The sequence below is a fragment of the Phalacrocorax carbo genome, chromosome 21, assembly GCF_963921805.1.
Source record: "Phalacrocorax carbo chromosome 21, bPhaCar2.1, whole genome shotgun sequence".
Classification (NCBI taxonomy): Eukaryota; Metazoa; Chordata; class Aves; order Suliformes; family Phalacrocoracidae; genus Phalacrocorax; species Phalacrocorax carbo.
The window spans coordinates 5335906-5359315 of NC_087533.1; the positions used below are offsets into that span (position 1 = coordinate 5335906).

General features: G+C 48.5%; 1 protein-coding gene across 3 annotated transcripts in view; it reads right to left on the reverse strand.

The window, feature by feature from the left end:
- The window catches only part of GRIK4 (glutamate ionotropic receptor kainate type subunit 4), a 208601-nt gene extending 185770 nt beyond the window's left edge, over positions 1 to 22831 (reverse strand). For all 3 annotated transcript variants that reach the window (XR_010375917.1, XM_064470856.1, XM_064470855.1), the window contains exon 1: positions 22771 to 22831. The gene's annotated coding sequence lies outside the window, so the exon portion shown is untranslated. The remainder of the gene's footprint in view (positions 1 to 22770) is intronic.
- Positions 22832 to 23410: the final 579 nt, after the last annotated feature.

Here is a 23410-nt window from a genome sequence, read left to right on the forward strand (position 1 = left end):
GTATTCTTTAAAATCTCCAGTGACAGATACTCTACAAACTCCCTTAGCAATCTATTTTAGTGCTTCACTATTTTTACTGTTCAACAATGTTTCCTGATGTCCAGCCTCAATTTTTCTTGTTGCAATTTATGCTGTTGAGAAGAGTTCATTCCCTTTCTTTGAGATTGTTTCTCTTTGATTCCTGTGGGCATGTGTTCAGTGCCGAGATGGCCGCAGGTTCCCATGCTTTAATAAATCAATCATTACAGAACAGAATTGATGAGCCATCTTATTTGAACTGCCCTCTGCAAGCCTAGCTCAGAAATTTGCTGTCATTGTATCACCATCCAAGCCTATGCATATGGCACAGCTAAAGCAACAGCACAAATAGGAGCTCTGTGTATTAGAGTCTCAAACTGGCAACCAAAATTGAAACAGTTAGAAAGAGCCACTCTCTAAAGGCACTGGTCTGATTTTCCCTTATGCACTGGCCACAGAGAAGGCAGACCCCCATACTCAGACTCAGGCACCCAAAGAATCAGCTTCTGTTTCAGACAGGCTAATTACCTTCAGAGATGCAGCGGTCAAAGGGTTATTTTTGTGCTAAAACTGCGGATGTTGGAGTTCAGCCTTAAGCTCCCAACTTTGAAACACTGGCTTGTGGCCTGGAGAAACCAGGAGAGGAAAGCAGTGCCATACCAGATCGCTGGGACCTGGCAACTGCCAAACAGGGCCAAGACAACACAAGCTAGTTTTTAAACAAAGTAGTACATGGGAAAAATCAGAGCATGCTGGAAAGCAAATGAAAGAGAAGCAAAGCGCTCTGAGTAACCACAATGCAAATGAGTCGGGCACAATCTCACACCTGTTGCTGAAGCAGAATTGCTGAGCAGCCTCTGCTCCCAATGCAGAGATTTTCCTTGTTGGTCCAGCTCTCCACCCTCTTCTTTCTACGCACTCAGCTCTGAAAGGGAGCGACTCTGCTGACCCAGGCTGAGCCCCATAGCCACAGCCAAATCTGACAGTCCTGAGTGTAGTCCCGCACAGAACCCAACTTCTTTCTGCCAGCCTTTTTATTTCACCACAGACCACAAAACAAGTACTGTATGATGAAGGGAACCGTCTACATCTCATCCATGAAGAAATGGCACTGTTTGCTGACCCCATCGTACCCAGACACCCACAGGTAGTCCGTGATCTTTGCCCGTCCCTCCCAGCACCTGCTGAAGACTGTTGAGGTCATTGTGCTCCAACACAGGGCAGAGCTGTGGTCCTCAGCCTTGGCTGGCCCATAACACCAAGCAACGTTACGCTGTCCCCCCTGTGATTTCTTTGTCTGTCTCTGGGTCCCAGCATAGCATCCCACACCAGGTCACTACCACTCCAGGGGCACATAAACAACCCAGCCTGCTCCCAGCCGCACCACACGGACTCATGCCACGGCCCGGCTGCCTCCATGGCTCCTGCACTCAGGTGCAGCCACCAACACAGTACTGCTCATAGCTTCAGCAGGGCCCAACCAACCCCACAACAGCAACGGGATTGTCCGCTGCACCACAGCTCCCTTACCAGACACGATGGGAGCAAGACCAAGTCCTCAGCATGTACTTGCACATTGCCGTATTTGCTCTTTGTGTGGCCCTCACCGCCTCTCTGCGGCACACTCTGGTTTAATGACATCTTTGCACAAGCCCATAGGATTGCTCTAGCAATTCAGCTTGTCCTGCTCATTTGTAGCAGCCTCCCAGCAACCATCACCATGCCATGCTTTAAGGACAGGGAGGACACCCACCAGCTCCGTGCAACAGACACCAGGCACTTCGCTTTTGGACAGTATCTCAATACCGCTCCTAAATCAGTCAGTACTGCCTGGCTCTCCCAGGCCCAACACCACAAGGACCACGGGACTCAGAAGCTTATCATTTTCATAGACAAATGGGAAAAGAAACAAGGCAGCAAACTGTCCTCCCCATTTTATGTGCCAGAGGCTTGCTTTCACACACATACAGTAAGCATCTCGCCAGTAACGGCTTGACTGCAAATAGCTAGAATCCAGATAGATGCCTCCACTATAGTACTTTCCTCCTCTTTTTCATTGTTCCAGACTACTCTATAATGCTGTTACACACTTTGTGTCGCTTCTTTATCTCTCTTTAGCTCATGCAACCTTCTTTTTCCTTCTTGCAGGCACTTTGCCCAAGAAGGATGGGACAGCAGGCCCTAACTAATCACCTGAGACATTAACAACTGCATATGTAAGTATTTGCAAGCCCTCTTTCCCTGATGAATTCCATCCTGTGCCTCTGCAGGCTGTATCCATTTGTTCCCTGCCTTTTGCTCCCAGATCCCATAAAGAACTTTTCCCTGTCATCACAGGGCTTCTGGTTTTTTGTGTTCACTGACTAACTGCTCCCTATGGCTCCATGTTACTCTGTGCCTTTTAAAAATATTCCATATTACTTCATTTCAGCTGCAAAATAAAAATACCCCAAATACAAAACAATTCTGAACTCTCTTGGACAGGAGCAGATATACGACATGAAAACATATACACAGACATAAGTACACCTCACTCAGCAAGACTAGACCAGTAACGCAGACACACCGATCAAGCCACACTTACATGCTCCCTGCTGTTTAAATTAAGTAGATATATCCACACCTGGAGCAGGGGGAGAAGCCAACACACACAGCAGCCGGCTTGACAATTCTCATCCACTGAACGCCATTTCTCCAGTAATTAGAGGTTTTAGAAACTCTAACAAGGATAACACTAGTTCCACCCACAGGGCGAAGTTCAGTAAGAGAATCTGGGAAAAAGTGAACAAAAAAGGTGCAGTGAATTAAAACTCAAAAGCTAATCATCTCAGTGGGAACATCCAAGTACACAAGCCAACAGCTTCCTTCAATTAAAAAAAATCATCTCAACCTGTTTTCCACAGCCTTTTTTTTTTTTTAAGGATAGGAAGTGTATTTGAAACTTTTCATAGAAATTAAGTAATGCCTGCTGTTGCAAAGCTACCTGTTTCCACACCCCAGACTACTCACAGTTAAGAAGGGTGACATCGGGTCATACAGATCCAAATTCTCACAAAGAAAACATCCTTTACAAATATATATATGTCCACTGTTCTTTGACAATGGAGCGAAAGACATCTGAAACAGTATCTACTTGCAGCACCTGCTGTTCCTAACGCTGTCAAGACCCTAACATGGCATGACCCCAAAGCATACCACAAGCGTTAGTGAATCCAGGTTGTCTATCATTATAAAACTGAACCTCATGTATGTTTTCTAAAACCAAATTCAGTTTTTTCCAACCATTTAATCCTTTGTACTGGGATCCTGTGCTAGCAGAGTCCCCCACTGGTGCTCAGTGTGCTCTTGTTGTAGGTGCTCTACAGCTATAGGACAGCTTCTGCCCAGAAAAGCCCATGGATTCATGTCCCAGTTCAAAAGAGCTTTACTGTTCAGAAAAGATATTCAAAGCATAGGACCTGAACTCACCCACTCATGCACTTAGCTGAATCAGGACTTTGGGGACTGCTTGCACAAACAGGAGACAAGGAGCAAGAAGCAGGGCTGGGTTTCTTTGCTGAGGACCAGATTAGGATCTTATGCGCATCCAGCAGGGTTGAGGCTCCCCACAGCCTGGCCATGCATGCTCAGCCTCTACCTCTAACCAAGTTGATGCCATAGCAGAATTGAAGTGGTCAAGGGGATCCTCCCAGTCTCCACCAAAATTGAAGTCTTTATGTAGAGAGAATCTGGCTATACTCAGCCCTGCACTGTTGTCACCATTCTCACTCAGGGTTAGGTGATTCAATTTGGCTGCTAGAGCCGGTCTGCATGAAGCAGCTAGTGAGACAGACAATAAGCAGCTAGAAGGCATTTGCAGTCAGCTGAGAAGGTCACTCCTGTCCAGCAAGCTTCTTCTGGGATGTCACTTCTCCACATAGATCCACGTTTTCACAGTGACACCCAGGAACTAGCCTTTGTACACATCCAAGCGGATATTCCTTCTGTTTCCCACCCCCAAGCCTCAACCTGTAAATGGAAACTTTGCTCCATATTTATCAGCATGCCTTGGCCTTGAAAAGCAGCAGAGCTCCTGCTCTCTGGGATGCTTGCGGCAACCACAGCCCTTTAATTAAAGAAGGTTTAAAAAGCCAGGGTACAGAATGGATGCACCCAGGGCCACCCGGGGTGAGCATGCCACACACACAGAGCAGTAATCACAGCCCTCCTAGGCACAGTTTATCACCTGCTCTCGTGGGGTCCTTCTACTCTCACCTCCACTACAGGAGTCTTACGAGATTAGATAAGAGCCTGGTATCTTTCCTGTCCCTGTGAAAGCTCCTCTGCTTTGTCTTGCCATGCCTTCTCTTCACTTTCAAGTTTGCATCATTAAGTGGCCTTTAAAAGTCTATTATGCAGTTCTTGTTAGACACGCTATACATGACAGAGAGAGAAGGAGGGTACAGGGGAAAAAAATAAAATTAGCCAAAGGCTGGCAGAAGAAACATGCACAAAAATTTAATTTCAGAGAAGTGACTTCATGTTTACAGCATGGGGTTGGGAGTTAGCATCGCAGGTTTCTGCAATGAGCAGGACTAATTTTGACAGATCAGGAGATGCGTGTTCAAGTCTCAGTGCTGCCCCAGGGTTTTTCATTTTGTCCCAGGCAGATCACTTCATCGTCCTGCAATGCCTTTGTGAAGAGGGGTAAGGACAATCCCCTCACCTAAAGGCAGTATGTGTTTCACAGCTCCACACAGTGGCCGGTGCTGTGGCATCAGCCACATTCACACCTCTGTATCTACTGCTTGCTAGTTTTCCCCAGCCCATGGGCATCAACACTGAGCAAACAACAGTCCACCTTTTTCTCCTTCTCCACTGTCTTCACCATAAATCCAATGTCTTCCAACTGGGAGAAAATGCCCAAATCTTAGTCCAGGGCCTACCGGTCAAGGTACCTCTAGTACAAAATGCTGTACTCTCGTCTAAAGGCACACCACCTCCAGCAAAAAACCAGCTGCTGCTGCTGCTTTCTTACTCCTCAACCAGCTCAACAGATTGCGATTCTGAGTCTCTGGGAAGCACCTTTACTCCAGTGCTCCCATCAGACCGAGAGGGGTTTCCTGCAGAAACAATATCCCCATGACAGGCAAGGCAGAGCTGTCCAGGCAAAGCAGCTGTGTTTTAGGAGCAGGGGAGAATTATTTAAAGAACTGTTAACTTCCCTCCTCTTTTTTGTTGCTCGCATTCTACTCCTCTTCCTAGGAGCATTCCCAGGGTTGACTGACTTCTGAAATACAAGGAGCCAAGAGACCATCAGTTCAACCAACAGAAGTTGGGGGCAGGGGGGCGTGACCCAAACAGATGGCATCACAGACTCCAGGTCATCTGCTGAGCTTCTCAGCGTGGACGACAAAGCCTTGCTTAAGAGAGGCAGAGAAAGATAAAAATTCTGGCACCAACTCAGCAGTGAAGCAGAAATAACTCAACTGTTCCCAGCACAGGTGTAGGTTCCTGCTTTTGACCTTGCCAGAATGTTCAGAGCCAGTGCTCATGACTGTGGCCACTGCTAAACACCAACAGCGTTTGCATTAAATGGTCCCAAATAGGTTATCAGCTGTGCTCAGAGCAGGGAGAACATGCAGTGACACCAACGGAATCCCAGTGGCAGTAGCTTGGGAGATAGTGACTGTCACATTGCAAAGCCATGTCACTTGCTGACAGGTTCAGTGCTTCAGATTTTCACTTGAACAAAAGTTCACCCCTTCACCAACACAGAGACTAATTTCATTACCGGATTGGAGCTCTTCATTAAAGCACAAACACCCCAGTAATGGAAATAAAATGAACTAGAAACCTTGCCACTGCTCCAGAAACACGCAGCACATTTTCTGAAACCCCTGCCATCCATCACGAGCCCTAACAGTCCCATAAAACACAGCTCTCACTCGGTCAGGACTCCCAGGATATAACATGGGCATGGTACTTCACCAAGGGGTGCGCTAGTCTGGCTAGAAAGACGAGCCTGCAGCATGCCACATCCACGCTGGAGACACCATGCCAGCACCCCTAATCATACCCTCCTGAGCTGGCTGCGGGAGGAGAAAGGAGTCACAACTCTCAGCTTGCAGCTTCACACTGAAAGCACCAACTCTTCAGTATCAAATTTTGGTGGTGGGAAAGGAAAAGAAAAGGCTCCCCTTAACCCAGCTTGAGTCTCCACTCCATAAAGGGGCTGCAGCAAAACTCTTCATTAGTCATGGCTGGCAAACTTGAAAGAAATAAAGGGAACTAATGAGTAATGTAACACTGGAAAAACATAACAACCTCAGTGATGGGAAAATCAAAAGCCAGCACAAAACCTCCACGTAAACAAAGCTACAGAAACAGGAGCACTTGAGCCAAGGTATATAGCTCGAAAATTCCATCTGTATAACTGCATTTTGAGCATTTCATCTGAAGTGTTGCTATACGCGCCAGCTTGGAAATGGTGGTTTTCTGGTCCCGACATATGCATGAATGCATATATACAACCATTGTCTCCATCGTCTTGGGAATCCCTTCTAAATATTGCCATTCCAAGAAGAAGCAGGTGAGGAGTAGTGGCTCTATCTAGCATATGTGACAGCTTTAAAAGCTGCATTTATGCAAGCAAATGGAGCATATCAACTGCACTGTATTAACACCAGTGTCTGCAAATGGGACTCAGATATTTTTGTTGCTGTGACTGAAAATTTGCTCAACATACAGTCAAGGGGAAAACTGCTTTGAGTTGTACTTTCGGAACAGCATTTCCACCTCCCATAGCATCAACCCATCTTTATCTGCCACATTCCAGGAGCACAGTCTTGTCCTTGCTTTGCATACAGAGAGACTTTCCAGTACAGTGCTCTCTACCAAACAAACAGCAAATCTACCAGTGCAGAGAGAACAACCCAAACGGCTGTAATTCACAGCAGGATGAACCCTGCAGACCACTGCTAACAATGCACAAATTCCATCAATTACCTCAACTAAGGGCTATAAAGAGCTTTAAGCCAAAGCTGATTTGATCATTCAACTCATGATTTCCGATATCTTGCTGAAAGCCCCAGATCTCCAGCTCAAGAGTTTGCAAGAGAATCTCCACCTTTATTTTAACAAGTTGATGGTAAACAAGTTTCTGGTTCTCGTAGTCCTGAAGAAAAGTTTAAATTTGTACACTGACAAAAACTGAACAGGTGAAATTAATAAAAAAATAACAACAACAACAACAAAGAAAGCACTGTTTTCTCTTTGAAGCTTTAACCTCCCTGCCACGGGTTTCTTCCCAGTCTTGCCAAGCTCACCATGCACGCACACTGCCGTATCTGCCTTCCCCCTGCTACCAACTCAGTCCCCGAGCCCAGGGCGGGCACTGCCCTGGCACAGCCTGTTCCCTCGCACCCTGCTGCCGCGGCACTTTCTGAAATGAGGCTGGCATCAGGACATAACCATGGAGCAGGGAGGAGATGGGCACCAGAATACATCCTGGGCATGAAAGATAAACATGGGTGAATTTCTAAGCTGATCTGTTTTCTCAGGGCCTTTTTGGGACGTGGCAGCATTCTGCAGTCCAGGTAATCTCACACAAGGATCTGTTCTCAGAGGACACCAGTCAATATTTGGGCTGACCAAGCTCATCATCTTTACAAGAGTAAAAGACAGCAATGTGAATGCCTCACCTGAACAGTCACTTTGCATCATTTTCCAGCATCTTCCCCTGCCCCGCAGCCTCTGGAGGAAGACCACAAAAAGGGAGCCAAAAGTTCAGTACAGTGGAAAGAGAAGCTGAAGCAATGTCACTGTGATGAGGGATTTCGGAGCCTATGGTCTTGTAAGGAATCCCATTTCTTTGCTTGTGCCTGCAGAACGGTTGAAAGAAAATGCCAGCAGGATGCACAAAGCCACTCCGTAGCACCGCCCTCAGACAGCCAGCAAAGCTCTGCCAGCCCTGACACACTGCAAGGGAGGGGAAGTCGCCTGCACCCCAACTTTGGAGCCGGAGAGGGAAGAAGAGCAATCAGGGAGCACACAGGAACTTTCAGGACTACCCAGCAGCAAACCATCCTTTGCTCAGAGCCTATGACAAAGTCCCCAGCAGCCCAGGGTGGCCAGAGCCACCACAGCTATCAGGCAGGCTGACATTAATAGCGTAATAAATCAGCAGAAAGGCTGACCAGCTAGTCCCCAGTCCCTCTAAGATTTTGTCTGCATGGCTATACTTATGAAATTAAAATAGGCTAATGAAAAAAGTGTTTGAGGACAAATTTGCTTCCCCATGAAAGCTTCTCCATAGAACCTAACAGGTTCTAATCTATATATTTTAACACCACACCTTTATTAAGTAATTTCCTATTCCTGAATGCTACCTGTAGATATCTCTTACCTTGTGCTATCCTCCCAACTTTATAACAGCTGGAATAAACCCTGCAGGGTTTTCCTCTTCACATAATATTCCCAGAGACCTAAATGCTATAGAGTGAATTCTTATACAATATGATAATTGACTCAGTCTCCAAAGGATGAACATGTCAAGATACAAAAATCATTTTTTTTTCTTACCAATGCAATGAAGATGTGATTGAAAATGTTGTGTTCTGGGCGTATGAGCAATAATCTCCTAAATCATCATCTAAAATAAATTGTTCTATCATTTGTACTAGTTAGAAGATATTCAAAGTCAGACAAGCTGAAAGCAGAAGTTTAAACATACTCAGCATGGCAGAAAGGATATTAATCCCTCCCCCCTCCCCATACAAATGTTAAATCATAGTCTCTCACCTAGGGTTAATTAATCTTCCAAAAGTGCTTGAGTCCAACAAACGCACAGCAGAAAGATCTTACAGACCAGCCCATGGCTTCAGGAAAGCCCACTACAAATCTTAAAGATTTCCTGCAAAATCTGGCAGAGAAGAAATAATTGAATATGCAAAACCACACCACGTTACGCCACAAGTCTCATTCTTTGAGAAAAAACGCAATTACTTCGGACACGTTGGATCACACAGTGGATACAGAAGAGCATCGTTTAGTGCAGGGGATTACTGGAATGTGCTGCCAGCTCCCCGTCTTGTGTTACAGAAGTACTCAGAGGACTCGAGGACTTGTGGATCCGGGTGCTACATCAACCTCTCCTGCCTGCTGCAGCTGCCTGGCCCTGGGGCCGACACGCCGCGCAGGGGCTCAGCCAAGCTGCTGCACCAGCCTTTGCTTACCAGCATGCGTATCCTGCACAGGAGTCTTTCCACACCTGCACACTCACAGCCTCCCCAGGGAGCCTGGAGAGCTTCCCTGAAGCACTGGAAAAGGCTTTGACAAGTCTCCAGTGATTACACAAGCACGCACACAGGCTCATTCGTACGTACCAGTTACCCCAAATGACTTGTCCATGATTACCTGATTATGGAACCATTTATGTGAAAGATGCCATAAGAGAGCTAGGTTTTGTTTTTTCTTTTCCCCTCCATTCCCATAAAACACTATTCACTTCCATAATTGAACCTTCAGCAACAAAGAACCTCTAACAAATGAAGCAATTCCAGGGGAGACTCGGACCCTAAACCCACGCAGACAACAGCTCTTGGACTGAGTTCAAATGTATCCCCTGCTTAAATTCTTGTCTCAGGCCACTTAAAAACCCTGAAGTATTAGGTGCATTAAAAGTACTTGGGAGAGAACAAAGACGGCATGCAGGCTGAGATCACTCCAAAGAGGAGGAGATGATGCTAATTATACCGCTGGTAAAATGGAATCGCTGGGGGAGAAAAAACGAACAGTGAAGACAGTTAAGTGGTGCAAGAGCAGCTATACTATTTAATCAGTGGTAGGCCATCCACCTGAGAGTAACAGATTACATCAAGGTAGTGACAGACAATCAATGAACACTCAATTAACAGTTACAATATTACTAACTTAAGCAAAACGTGTTTTTGCAAATGGTAATCTCTCCCTTGTACTGATACAACCCTAATTTAATTTTCTTCAATGCACCAACATCAAACATTGCAAGAAAAAAAAATCAGATGCCACCATCTGAAAGGAAATACCCTCCGATTCTGTCAAAAGCTGAGCCGAAGGGGTGGAAGAAGACAAGGCTGCAGGATGACCACCTGGCAACACCTTCTACCTGGAAGGGAGAGGCAACACAGTCCTACAAGAGGACGCTGGCTCAACAGCTTGGAGAGACAGATTTGGCCAACCCCTGCCACAATCACTTGGGAAATGCACTTTCCAAGGTGCAATGCGTCACTGCATTTTCTTGCTATTGCTCCTTTTCCACTTCTGCCTTGCTTTGAAGCTTTACCGTTGGCAGGGAGCTAGGTATTAGGTGAAAGTAACCTTCCTGAGCATACCGTGTGCCCTAATTAACACGCTAGCCACTGACTGAATGGTAATGATGCCTCTTAATCTCTCTGCCCGAGTTTGCTGAACATGTCTCAGGTGGTGGCATAAGGGATTTGTGGCTGCAGCATCCTTTGTTTCTGTGCCAGCACATGCTGGAGGAACTGAAGGCTGGTGTCTTATGGAAGAGTAAGAGGAAAGTGGGTCCGATGACAGCAGAATGCCTTCAGCCACCCTGAGCATGTCCGAACACCAGCTTCCTCAGACAGAAGCAAACCAGGGGAAGAGGGAGGAAGCTTGCTGAAGAAGTCAGTTAGGGGAGGAGGAAGTTGGGGAAGGAAGACAGGCAATCCAGGCTTGAAAGAACTGTATTAAAATCTAGTGCACAGGAAACTCTGGGACTCTGCTCTACACCATTGCCCAAAGGGACAGAACTTCCCTGCCTCATAGAGTAAATATATGACCCCGTTCATCCCGAGTACCCTGCGGTGGTGTCCTGGTTTCGGCTGGGATAGAGTTAATTTTCTTCCTAGTAGCTGGTACAGTGCTGTGTTTTGGATTTAGTATGAGAATAATATTGATAACACACTGATGTTTTAGTTGTTGCTAAGTAGCGCTTACACTAGCCAAGAGCTTTTTCAGCGTCCTGCGCTCTGCCAGGTGCACAAGAAGCCAGGAGGGGAGAGGGCACAGCCAGGACAGCTGATCCAAACCGGCCAAAGGGATATTCCATACCATATGGCATCCATGCTCAGTATATAAACTGGGGGGAGCTGGCCGGGGTGGGCAGCAATCGCTGCTCGGGGACTGGCTGGGGAATCAGTTGGCGGATGGTGAATGGCTGCATCACTTGTTTTCCCTGGGTTTTGTTTCTCTCTCTCATTGTTTTCCTTTTTCTTTACAGTTATTGTTATTATTATTAAATTGTTCTTATCTCAACCTATGAGTTTCCTTACTTTTGCTCTTCAGATTCTCTCCCCCATCTGACCGGGGTGGGGGAGGGGTGGCTGTGTGGAGCTCGGTTTCTGACTGGGGCTAAACCACGACAAGTGGTAACTGCAGATTTATAGCCACCTTCTGCTCTCCATAGGGAGCAGTTCTGCCCAAGATATTTCAAATCCCAGCTGTAAAGTCACGGTAAAAGCAGGTCAGTTTTTGGACAAGTTTATGCTGCCTGTTTCTGTCCTAACAGCAGTGGGAAGAGGGGATTCTTTAATCATTGTTTGTCCTCACAGACAAAAACTCAGCAAGGGGGACAGTTCAGCACACACTAGCACCCCTGGCACTGTGCTATTATGGCCTGAGCTTCTGGTGAAGAACTGAAATGGGCTCAGCTGGCACCAACCTTCTAAACTACAGCCTAAAGCCCTGCTGGATTTTGCTCCCCCCACCTCTCCAAAGAAAAAAAAGAGAGGAAAAAAAATATTCATGACAAAGATTTGAAGGACATTTTGAAAATCTTGTTTCACTTGCTACTGACTCAAGCTGAGTTTTCCCACACCAAGCCTCCACAGACTGCAGTTGACCTAAAGGAACTCCACAAGATGTATCATTTCAATTTAAAAACAGCAAATGTACCAAATCCTGGGTAATTTGCTGCTGTGCTTAAATATAAAGCTGTACAAAAATAAAACACGCCTTTTTCTCATCTGAATTTATCTAGCTTGAGCATCCAGTCACAGAACCATGTCCTGCCTTCATACCTTTGGCTAGCAGAAGTCTCTTCCCCTCATTAAGTACTTACAGACAATAATCAAATCACCCTTAACCTTCTCTCTCTTAAAAGAAAGATTGAACTTCAGTCTCTCTCTCCAGCATACTTTACAGACCTCACGTCATCCTTGTAGCTCTTCTCTTATCTCTTGCCAGTTTGCCAACATCATTTTTAAGGTATAGATACCATGACTGAACACAATGCTCTTCCTACTTGCATTCATTATTTCTTTGCTTAGACAGCCAAAGATAGCATTAACACTCCTGAGAATTCACAACACAGCACAAGACCAGCTAGTTATTGATAAGATAACAAAATTAAGCTCCAGCTTCTCACCTCGATGCAATGACTTCCACGGGTTCCTCTCCTGAAGTGCAGGTTTTGCTCTCTGCTCTCGTTAATGTGGATTAGTAAGTTATCACATGCCAGCCACGCTGCAAGAGCTGTCTATACATTTACCCTTTTTTCCACTATAACTGCAAGATGATTTGACTGAACTTCACGCCCTTTCTCAAACCCTCACATTTGTCACAGTACGGGAACACGGGCTACGTTGGCTCAGATGACACGGGTAGCTGGTTATGCTGCAGGCACACCAAAACCAGAGCCTGGTCCACCGTCTACGAATGAACTTGCCTACTGCCAGGGTCGCAGGCAGAAACAGGGCATTCGCTGCCTAGACACAGCCGCAGGTCCCAAGCCGTGCTTTGTGCTACTGCGGTAAAGCCAGCTCCCAGGAGCCGAACAAGCTCCATCAGTCAAAGCCAAGCCGTGCCAGTGTATCTGCGCTCCAGGCTCCTGCCAGAATAAACCTACCACACAAGGACTACAGCATTTCACACCCCTTCCAGAGTTACCCCTACAACACCGAGCTGGTTCAGGTGTAGCTGAAGACATACCTCAGATCCTCCTTCGGAAGACATGCTCCTGCTTCTCTGACACTGTGGCCTTCGAGGGCCAGCAAAGCCCCTCTCCCCGTGCCCGCTAGCCACGAGGTGCATTTTGGGCAACGCTGCCAGCACACTGCAGGCTCACGCCACGCCACTGGCATCTGACACCAGATGGAAATTGCAAACTCATCCAGCATTTGAAGGGATCTGGACGCAGGGGTTTGCTTTGAGAACCGTTCGCTCTCCCTATCCCCAGCCCTACCAGTTGGAAGCTAATGTGTCTGGATTTTTCACCAACAGTCAGAAAAAAATATGTCACAGAAAATGTGCAAGGACTGACATCTTAAGACAAAAAAGATGCAGATTTCTCAACTGTTCACAGCACATTATGGAAATACATTCTTAGGGACTATTAAATATGGGGATTATTGACTAGATGAGCAGCAGCTCAATGGACTAGCTTGCAAATATGTCTTTAGACAATTCTTAAAATGCAGATTAATTATCTAACAGACCAGAACATTTTTTTTCCTACAGACTTTGTAATGATCTGTTGCATAAACAAACATCCAGACAGTTTTGTTTGCATTTGTGTTGGCTGGGATGTTCTTCAATAACTAAATAGTGACTGAGGAGACTTAAATCTTATTTAGCACTCAGCAGGAACAGAACAAAAGGCATGTCAGTCCAAATCACTGAAAGACATGTCTCCCTAAAGACCCTTGGGAAGTCCAACTACCATAATACCAAGAGGCCCTGTTTCCCAAACACAAAACTTCAGATATACCATGTAGCATTAAATGCTTTCTATGTATATGCCATTAGGTTTCATTAAAGAAACTACAGTGTTGACATCCAACATTTAACGACTAGTATTCCTACCAACCCCTTTTTTACATGAGCGGGGCATATTATGCTACAGAGACACTGTTCAAGGCTCTCTGCAGACTCAGAAAAATACCGCTGTCACCCAGCCCTGCTCGAGTTATGTTTGGAAGATCTGTACAGCATGAGAAGGTTCGGGTTGGGGGACCCATTGCACTGAGCTCTGCTGGTGCCTGACCTAGGCCCTCACCCACTAATTCCTGCACCGTGATTTGAACCCATAAGTTAGAACCTAAAAATCCCATCTTGATTTTAAATTTGCCATGGATACAGGATCCAGCACAGTGGCCATCTTCTCCCCGTAAGGGTAATTAACATGTTATGTGCACTGTGTTTTCAGCTTCCAACTACCCAATCCTTTTATGTCTTTTCTGATAGGTTAAAATGCTGTTGGATATCAAAACCAACGCAAAGCAAGTGTGAAACATTATTATTCCAGCTTCACACCCACTTTCCCTTGGTGTGAACAATAATGCAAACTGCAAGACAGTGATGAATTGGACCTGGGGAGGACCAGATGCTCTGTGAACATTAGCACAGTCTCTGCCCCAAACGTTTTTCAATCTAAAAAGAGAAGCGATAGCCTGCTTTCAAAGCTGGCCATGCACACATACAAACTTTTAACACCAGATGTTACCAGATCACACACAAGGTGGAGCAAAAACGGAAAATAAGCAGAGACCAAACAAGAAAAGAGCAAGGGCAAACAATTAGTACGCTTAGAGTAAAATATATTTTTGGATGAAAAAAGCAGATTTGGCACGTGTAACAGTTTGCAGCTCAGCACTGGTTCCAATGAACTGCGTACTAGCAGTACTATACTGCACTAGTGCATTTGCAGCCAGGCTCTGCCTGTGGTTTGGTTACTTCCCAACCTCGCCACTTCACCTGAAATGAGCCACATCAAGAGCAGCTCTATCAGACACAGCAATTCGCTGCTCCATCACAGTCTACAAAGAGAAAGCACGGGACTGATACCCAACATAAATTCCACTACAGACTCAAGCATCAGTGTCAACTGTCCCTGCAATCCCTCCGTCTCTGAGCAGGGCCAGAGAGCCATTAAAAAACCCCTCAGCACCAAAACGCAAAAAATTCTTCAGAAAAATGTCAACTTCTGTCACTGAACCAAAAACTCTCTGATTTTTGGCAAAAAGTTAAAAAAAAAGTTAAGGCTGAACAAAATGTTGCAGGGATTTTTAACAGTCCATCTCCTCCTGATCAGGCCCACACTATCTTTGATATCAGATTCAGATGTCCGTGTAGGAAGGGGAGAGAAGGGTGCAGAGCCACGGTCATGTAGAAAGAGCTGATTTTCTGCTGAAACAGCTGAGGTGCGATCACAGAGTTCATCAGTCTGCAATGTTAATGACGTAAACCGCCAGGAAGGACCCACAGTGACTCTCCCAAGGGAGGCGATGCAGGGGAACTGGCGTTACGCTACACAGAGCTGTTCGCCACCAGCCATCCTCCTCCCCTCCCCAGCACACGCACATTATGACAGTCCCAGAAAGGAAAAACCTGCTTTTTAAAAATAGCAAAATCTTTAAGGATCTGAGCACATGCCTGAGTGGGTGGGAAATCAGTATTATTATCACTCTGTGCTCACAGGGTCTAAGACCTCAGATGACTTGTTTTTGCCCAGAATGAATTTCTGCAGACTCATTATAAACCCTTGCAAAGCAGGGTTTATAAGGTCACAGAAGAATCTCCATTAACTGTAGCCTAGCTAGGGATTGCCAGTATGATCTATTTCTCTCATTTATGCATATGCAATAAGGCCAAGATGAAGCTCCTTTGCTTCATTTCCACATCATTGTGCTGATGCTGAGCTAACCAAATAAACAAACTGAAAAGCGAGTGGGGAAGGGGGGAGGAACAGAGAGACTAAGGATAAAACGTATGCCTGGCTCTCGCCCTCATGAAGGATGCAAATAAATTCTGCAGACTTTAAAGCCAGGAGATCTCAGCAGAGATGAAAATCCCCTTCTGCTGGATGGCTCACAGGGTGCTCAGTTGAGACATTGCTGGGGTATTGCGTTATGCAGCCGCTTCCTCGCAAAGGATAGTCAGAATAAACACTGTTACCCTGCTACCTGACTGAGACCCGGCTCAGGGATTCGCAATCACGCAGAAACACAAACCCTCTGGGCTCTCTCATCTCCCTCCCACCGCGGCAAGACCGCAGCCTCTTCCAAAACTGCACTTCATGCACCTAACAGTAACACTCCCCTTCAAACACTGTAAACACCTCCCAAGTCTCTGGGTAAGAGGCGCTGTGGATCTGGGGAGGGCATCACCCATGTAGATGGGCAGCTTATATCGTGGCTCCTTCTTCCCAATCAATCAGTAACATGGTGTCTATCCCCTTGGAAAATCCAGGGGAAGGTCCCACTGGACGGTCAAGGAGGAGCTCGCCAGAACTCGGCAAAGTTCCCCTTGATTCATTTTAAAGCCAACCAGATGCTGGCACAGTCTGGATGCCCACAGTCCCTGCCCCAGCAGCAAGGAGGACTCCCTGGCTTTGGGAAGAGGTGACTGTCACCGCTATGTCCCTGCAGACACTGCTCCCCACAGAGCCCCTGGACCACACAGTGCCCAAGTCGGACAGCACTGTTTGCCAGACCAGAGCATCTCCTGGGGCCCCCCTTCAGCTGCAGCGGGCCCACACAGCCCCTGGGCCTCGTAAGCCACACACACAAACTGCACGTACCACTTCACACCCCTGCACATTCCCCTGGCAGAGTCCCACAGAAGCACTGCTGGCTACATCATTAGGAAAAGATTTGGTCAGGTTTTCTCCTTTTTCACACACCTGTAATGCTCAAGCCCGAGTTACACCCTGACTGCTGCTCCACGAGTCTAACCACTGGTACGCTCAAATTCAGCAGCCTTGCCTCTTAATTCTTCCAAACGTTTAGCAACAAAAGCAAACCCTTTTTGTCAGCACTCTCGCTCTCTGTAACCCAGCTCTGATCCATTTCTACCTCCAAATCATTAAAGATAATAAATAAGCCTAGCCTCAGTGTGAGGAACCTTCACATAATCACCTATCTACGCTCCAATCAGCGCTCCTCCTTCTATTTCCTACAGCCTGACAAGGAAAGCTGGCACAGAATTCTGCCCCTTACCCTACAGCTATTTATTGCCCACATTCTGCTATTTCTTTCCTAAAATAGTCTCTTTTGGGTGGATCTAATAAAAAATCCAAATAAATTAGGTCCATCGGTACATTTTCAATTCCTATTTTATTAACTTTCCAAACTGCAAGCAGCATTAGGAAGGTAGATTTCCCTACTGCACATCCATCCTTTTCATATAAGCTACGGTGATTTGACCCCCATGGTTAGACCCTTCCAAGTATTTGAGTGATAATTAGGCCCTCCCAGGTGGCACACAACAGAAGTAAAACTCACTCACCGGACGTCCTAGCTCTTCTTCAGGTTTGATTTCTGTAAAGGCATCGTGTTGGTGTGCTGATTTTGGCTGGGGTAGAGTTAATTTTCTTCCTAGCAGCTAGTATGGGGCTGTGTTTTAGATTTGTGCTGGAAATAGTGTTGATCACACAGGGATGTTTTCATTATTGCTGAGCAGGGCTTGCACAGAGCCAAGGCCTCTTCTCTTCCTCACACCGCCCTGCCAGTGGTGCGCTGGGGGGGCACAAGGAGCTGGGAGGGGACACGGCCGGGACAATGACCCCAGCCGACCCCAGGGCTGTCCCACACTGTCTGGCACCGTGCTCAGCCCATGGAGCTGGGGGAGGAGAGGGAAGGGGGCACACTGGGAGCGATGGCGTTTGCCTTCCCCAGTCCCCGTTGGGCGTGATGGAGCCCTGCTGCCCTGGGGATGGCTGAGCACCCGCCTGGTGTGGGGAGGAGGGAAGGGATTCCTTGGTTTGCTCTGCTTGAGTGCATGGCTTTTGCTTTCCCTGTGAAACTGTCTTTGTCTCAACCCGCAGGTTTTCTCACTTTTACCCTTCCAATTCTCTCCCCCGTCCCACCTGGGGGCAGTGAGCGAGCGGCCGTGTGGGGCTGAGTTGCTGGCTGAGGTTAAACCACAGCACATGGCAAAACCACTCCTGTTGTACCTGGCAGTTCCTTTTGTCCACCTGGATTTCTGCCTTGGAAACTTCCCAGAAAGGAGAAAGAGCTGTCCCTTTCATGTTAACACCTGCTGCTATTTCACACTTTATTTACTTCAGGGCCCTCAGATGAACCATCCCCAGTCCTACTGATTTACAACACCCAGGTTTCTTCCTTTGGTCTATTACTTACCCTTTAAACAATTCAATCATTGCTAATTTCCTGATAATGGGGATTTCCTCAACATCCTGGTGCAGGGAAATGACTCCCCTTTTCCCCCAGCCAACTTCTCTCTCTGACATAGCTCCTCATACCTCCCGGGGCTCAGGGAGCCTCCACTCACTACTGCTGCCCTTGCAGGCATTTCGGCATCCTACAGTTGCTTAGCTGTGTTAGACACAACCTACGCAGCACTGCTTATGCCAGGCTACACCCAGGAACACAAGAAGAGTTTTCCTAGCCCCAGCAAGGTCTCCCACAGAGACAGAGCAATGAGCAAACAAAGCAGAGGACAACATTACAGCTGACAGGTCCCGCATCCAGCTCACCTCATTTGGCATAGTCCTAGAGAGAAGCTGGTGTCGAGAGAGCTGTGTAAATCACGGCTAAGCCTCCTTTCTCATGCCTCTTGTAAGGCACCTGCAGGCGTACAGCTGAAAAGTACCCAAGGAGTCTCACGCTCACTTCTTTATTTACATTAGCTCCTATTAACACTAGTTGAGCACTTTAAGGTACAGGAAACATTCCTGGTTTTACTGCCTTGATACTTTTTGAATGGCATGAAGCTTGACAGCTCTGTTCTAGCCATCAGCCACTCACTGTAGACCAACATCGAAATGACACCATTCAGGCTGGTCCTCACTACCTTTTCTTCCACCTTCATTAAAAGTAACTGCCACTGCCACCCCCATCTACTGTAGCACACTGCGTTTTCCACAGGCAGCTGAACAAACAACATGAAAAGCACTGTTATATTAACAACACAAATTGTCCTTCCAAGCCATGTCCCACAGATGAGATGAAAAGTTGTTACGGGGATCCTTAAAGCAGTTAAACCTGGGAGGGGGTAATGGAGCAAATTCTGTTATCTCTCCAATTCCCCCATTCTTCTTGTCAGAGAGCCCACAACAATGTTAATAGCTCCCTTCAGAGGGTTCATCCAGCCAAACTGGAGTTTGGAGTCTGTGCACAGCAACAGCTCTGCAGTAGTACCACAGTCTTTTCTGTACAAAACTGAAAGCTAAGTTTTCCATTCCTGTATAAAGCTTTCATCATGAAGCCACTAATATCCCACTGACTTCTCCATATCATTCCCTCAAGTCTAAGAGGCACACTTCAAGCTGTTCTTTTCTTATTAGACCACAATTTCAGTGTGTTCTTCCTATTCACACACAGCAAGAGGTTCCCTGTATTAACAGATACCTGAGCTTTGTATCTGCTGCCTTGGAATCCCCTCTCCTAGAGCCGAAAGCATTTCTGAGAAGACTCGCAGAAACTTTTGTCTCGCCCTCTGCCTGCCTAGAAGCATGAAAAATAAATAAATTCTGACCCTAACAAGTGCTGCACATGAAGATCTCCCCCCAGAGTCAACAGGAATCAATATCCACAACCCAGGCACATCAGCAAGCCTTTAAAAAGGGCAAGACACCGACCATCTGCATATGCTTAGTCTGAACCAAATACAAAATAAAGCTTAAACTATCTTCAAAGAAAATGAAGTTTCTTGTACAAGGGAATTCTCCTCTGTCCATATGGCCCAGCAATACCCAATTCAAAGCATGCATCTTCTCTTTTCTGGTCCTTTATCACTCCTGTCACCCCATGCTCCTCCTCTCCCCTGCTTCCTTCCACCCTGCTCTTCCCTCCTTCATCTTCCTCCACTGACATGACAGCCCATTCTTCCACCCACCCACGCAGGCACTTGCTCCCCATCCAGGGCGAAGCATCCCCCGCTCTGCATGCACACCCAGTTAAAACACACAGCTGCTTTTCCAGCCAAAGGGGCCCAAGACCTCTCCTGGACCTCTCCTGGCCCTATTGCACACACAGAACCAGCTGCTTCTCCCAAAGAAAGAGAAATCTGAAACAACATGGTCACATCATCTGTTGTAGCAGAAAGTGGAGATCCTACATTGCAGTCAGACGCTCTCCCACCAGAACTCATTCAATCAGCTAGCATCTAGCTGAGGATCTTCCGCAAGCCCTGAGTGAGTTTTAAGATCACTTGCTGCTTTTCCATCAAGCAAAGAAATGAGCATGAGTGCACACAAAGGTGGAGATGGGAATTCCTGACACACTTTGGCTTTCAGAACAGATAGTTTGGAGGCAGCACTACACATACCTGCCTTGCTGTTCCTTTGATGAGCTCTCTGAAGACCAGTTCCCTCAAATCATTTGCCATTCACCCACAGATTGCTGCATGCTCCTTGGCATCTGGGTATTTAGGCCTTTGCCAGCCCACATGACTCCTTGGCTTATTTTCCTTGCACAGCTTGCAAAAGAAATCTCCAGCAAGAAATCTGCAGGCAGCAGCAGCACTGTCTCTGTGTCTCCTCCAGAGCTGCAGGCAGCTGCTCTAAACCCCCCCTTTAGAGCCAACCTTTCCCAAGTGACTCTTCTAGGGGAGATGTTAGTGCCTTTATCAGCCTTGCTCTCTCCCTGCTCCCCCAGACAGGGCTCTGGGAGCCACACTGGCCTGCCCCCACCCACAGCCCTTCATTTCAGAGTTCACCTTCCTCAGGCAGCCTGTTACCACCACCAAGAACAGAGGCACAGGAGCCAGCCCACAAAGAGTCAAGAAAAATGAACAGGTAAATAAGAAAAAAAGAGCATTCTCATTTGCTGTGCTGACACTCTAAAACCCTCTTTCTGTTCAGCACAGCCTGTCAGCTCCCTCTTCCCCGCATCCCAGGTACAGGTGTCTCTACTCAGGGCATTAATTCATGTCAGAAGTGGGGAAAGAAGCACCTGCAAACCAGAAAGAGCCACACCACAACTTTCCCGACTTCTGGCTTTGCCAATCAGGTCCAACTCTGAAATGGAAACCAACGCGGAAAGGTTCAGCTGCTTACCCTCTATTTCTCTACCCAGATGGTTCCCTTCAAATACACAGCCTAATATACATAAATACTAAAGCAGACTTGCATCAAGACACTTTAAAAATGCCTTGGCATGGTGAGGGCCTCACTGCAGATTGCTTTCAGAGAGCACACCTCTACCCCTATGTGAAACGAAGACTGAAGCAAGCCATAGCAGAGAAGCACCGAGTATAGTCAGCACCCCCCTCCCACCTGTGAGCACACACATCCTAGCACCCAGGCACTGGTCGCACAAGCAGCTTCTGGTCTACAGGAGTGCCAGCGACTCTATGGGGATGCTCGCTCGCTCTCCGATGCTGTAGACCCCGGCTCTCTGTCCAGGGAAGCATGGAGGGCTCTGCTCTCGGCCAACTACAGTGGTCACATCCAGCCAGATTTCTCAGAGAAAACGCTGTCTTGCCTTAGGGAGACAAACGGACCGATTCCTGCTGGGGGCAAGCAGGGGAATCTCCTGCTGCCGCGGCATGGGGCAGCCAGTGCCTGCCAGTGCTCCGGCAGGAACGCTGCCCAGGATGCAGTGCCAGAGCGAGCCATCCCTCGGCATCTCCCGCTAGCGGAAGGCCCCCAGGGAGGCAAGGCACAGCTCTGGATCCTCCAGCTAGCATCATCTCATTGCAAAGAAGGCACGCGTGGGAGACAAAGCAAAACTCACATGTGTTAGGTTAACTTTCCCGAGGGTCACAACCTTGAGGTCTCAAGCCTACCAGGCTGGGAAAGACAGACACTTGACGGACGATGAGAACTGAATAGCACCTGCAGCACCACTCGCCTATGCAGAGCTCCCAGCCAGAGCCACAGGCTATGCCCGAGTTTATGCGTAAATAACAAAACGTAAAGTTGGGCCTAGGAAGAGGTTTCTGCATGGAGTTCTCCCCCACTGCCCACAATCAACGCTGCTTGTTCATTAAAGCAGGGTCTGTGTCAGCATCAAACCTGCACGTCTGCGCATACAATGAGTACCTCATATATTCTAAGACAAATTATTCACAAGCACAGCTCCACTGAAACACATTTCGGAACAATGAACCTTTTCTTTCCAATCCAAAGCCTGGGAGAAATATCTGTTAAAGAGCATTTCCCTCACTGCTTACGACTGTAGCATGCAGGCTGTGAATACAGCAACGCACAAGTACACGGGGAGCATCCATTCCAGCCGGCCCCGCTCCTGTTCTCCAGCACGGATGCCCACCACGTACCAGAGCCATCCCGGGAATTGTTCCCAGGTAATCCGTAGGAGTTGTAGCCATCGAGAGCCGCCCCATCCCTGCACTCTGAACTTCAGCTCTCCTGAAAGCTGGAGTATGGCATTTTGCAACTCTCGCTACGCTAAAAATACTGCGGCCGCCAACAACCCCCGCAAAGGGCTGGCAGGAAAGTCCGCTCGCAAGTGCCGCCGTAAGACCGGGCGGACGGGGATTGCTGCCGCCGGCAACCATGGAGAGGCTAGCAGCCCCCGGCTCCGGGTCGCACCTCGCCCCCGGGGCCGAGGCTGCTCGGGGCTCCGAGCCCCTCCCGGCCCCGCAGCGGGGGGGGCGGGCGGCTGCCGGCGGGTCCGGAGCGGGCGGCGGAGCCGGGGCGGGCATCCCGCGGGGGACCCCGGCCGGCGCTCCCGCCCCCGGGGAGCGGGGGCCGCCGGGGGAACGCCGCCTGCGAGCGGCGGGGCCCCTCCACCCGACCCTCCGCTCCCCCCCCCTCCGGCAGGACGCGGGGACGCCCGACCCCCTCCCCGCGGCGGCCCCTACCTGGGCTGGGCTCGGCTCGGCTGGGCTCGGCTCTGCCCGCGGCGGCTCCGGCCCCGCTCCGGCGGCGGCGGGCCCCCGGCGGCGGGCGGGGGAACTGCAGGGGGCGGGGGGCGGCGGCCGGGGCACGGCGCCGCGGGAAGAGGGGCTGCGGGGGCCCCCCCGCGGGTGTGCGGGGCAGCGCCGGGCGGGGCGCGGGGGGCCGGGGCGCCGGGCGGCGCTGAGAGGAGGACGGAGCAGGGGGTCGGGGGCAGAGGCAAGGATGGAGGGTAGCGCAGGGCCGGGACGGGGAAAGCTGGGGTGCGGGCGGGGGGGGAGGGAGGGCAGGGGGTCGGGCGTGGAGGGAAGGTAGGGGCTCCAGAACGGAGAGGGGAAGGCTGGCAGAACGGCGGGAGGCTGGGGAAAGAGCGGGGGCAGAAGCCAGGATGGAGAGAGCGAGGGGAGCTGGGATTTAGGGGTGGTTAGGGGCTGAGGAGGGAGGGCGGGCAGGGCGCAGTGGAGCACTGGACCTATTGCTTCTGAAGGCAATCGGTTTTCCTAAGCCCGGACTGAGCACACCTGGGAGGGATAACCGATTTTTGGAAAGGCTGTGCTTTCTCCCCACACATCCCAAATCCTTAACTGCTTTGGGATCCCTACTATT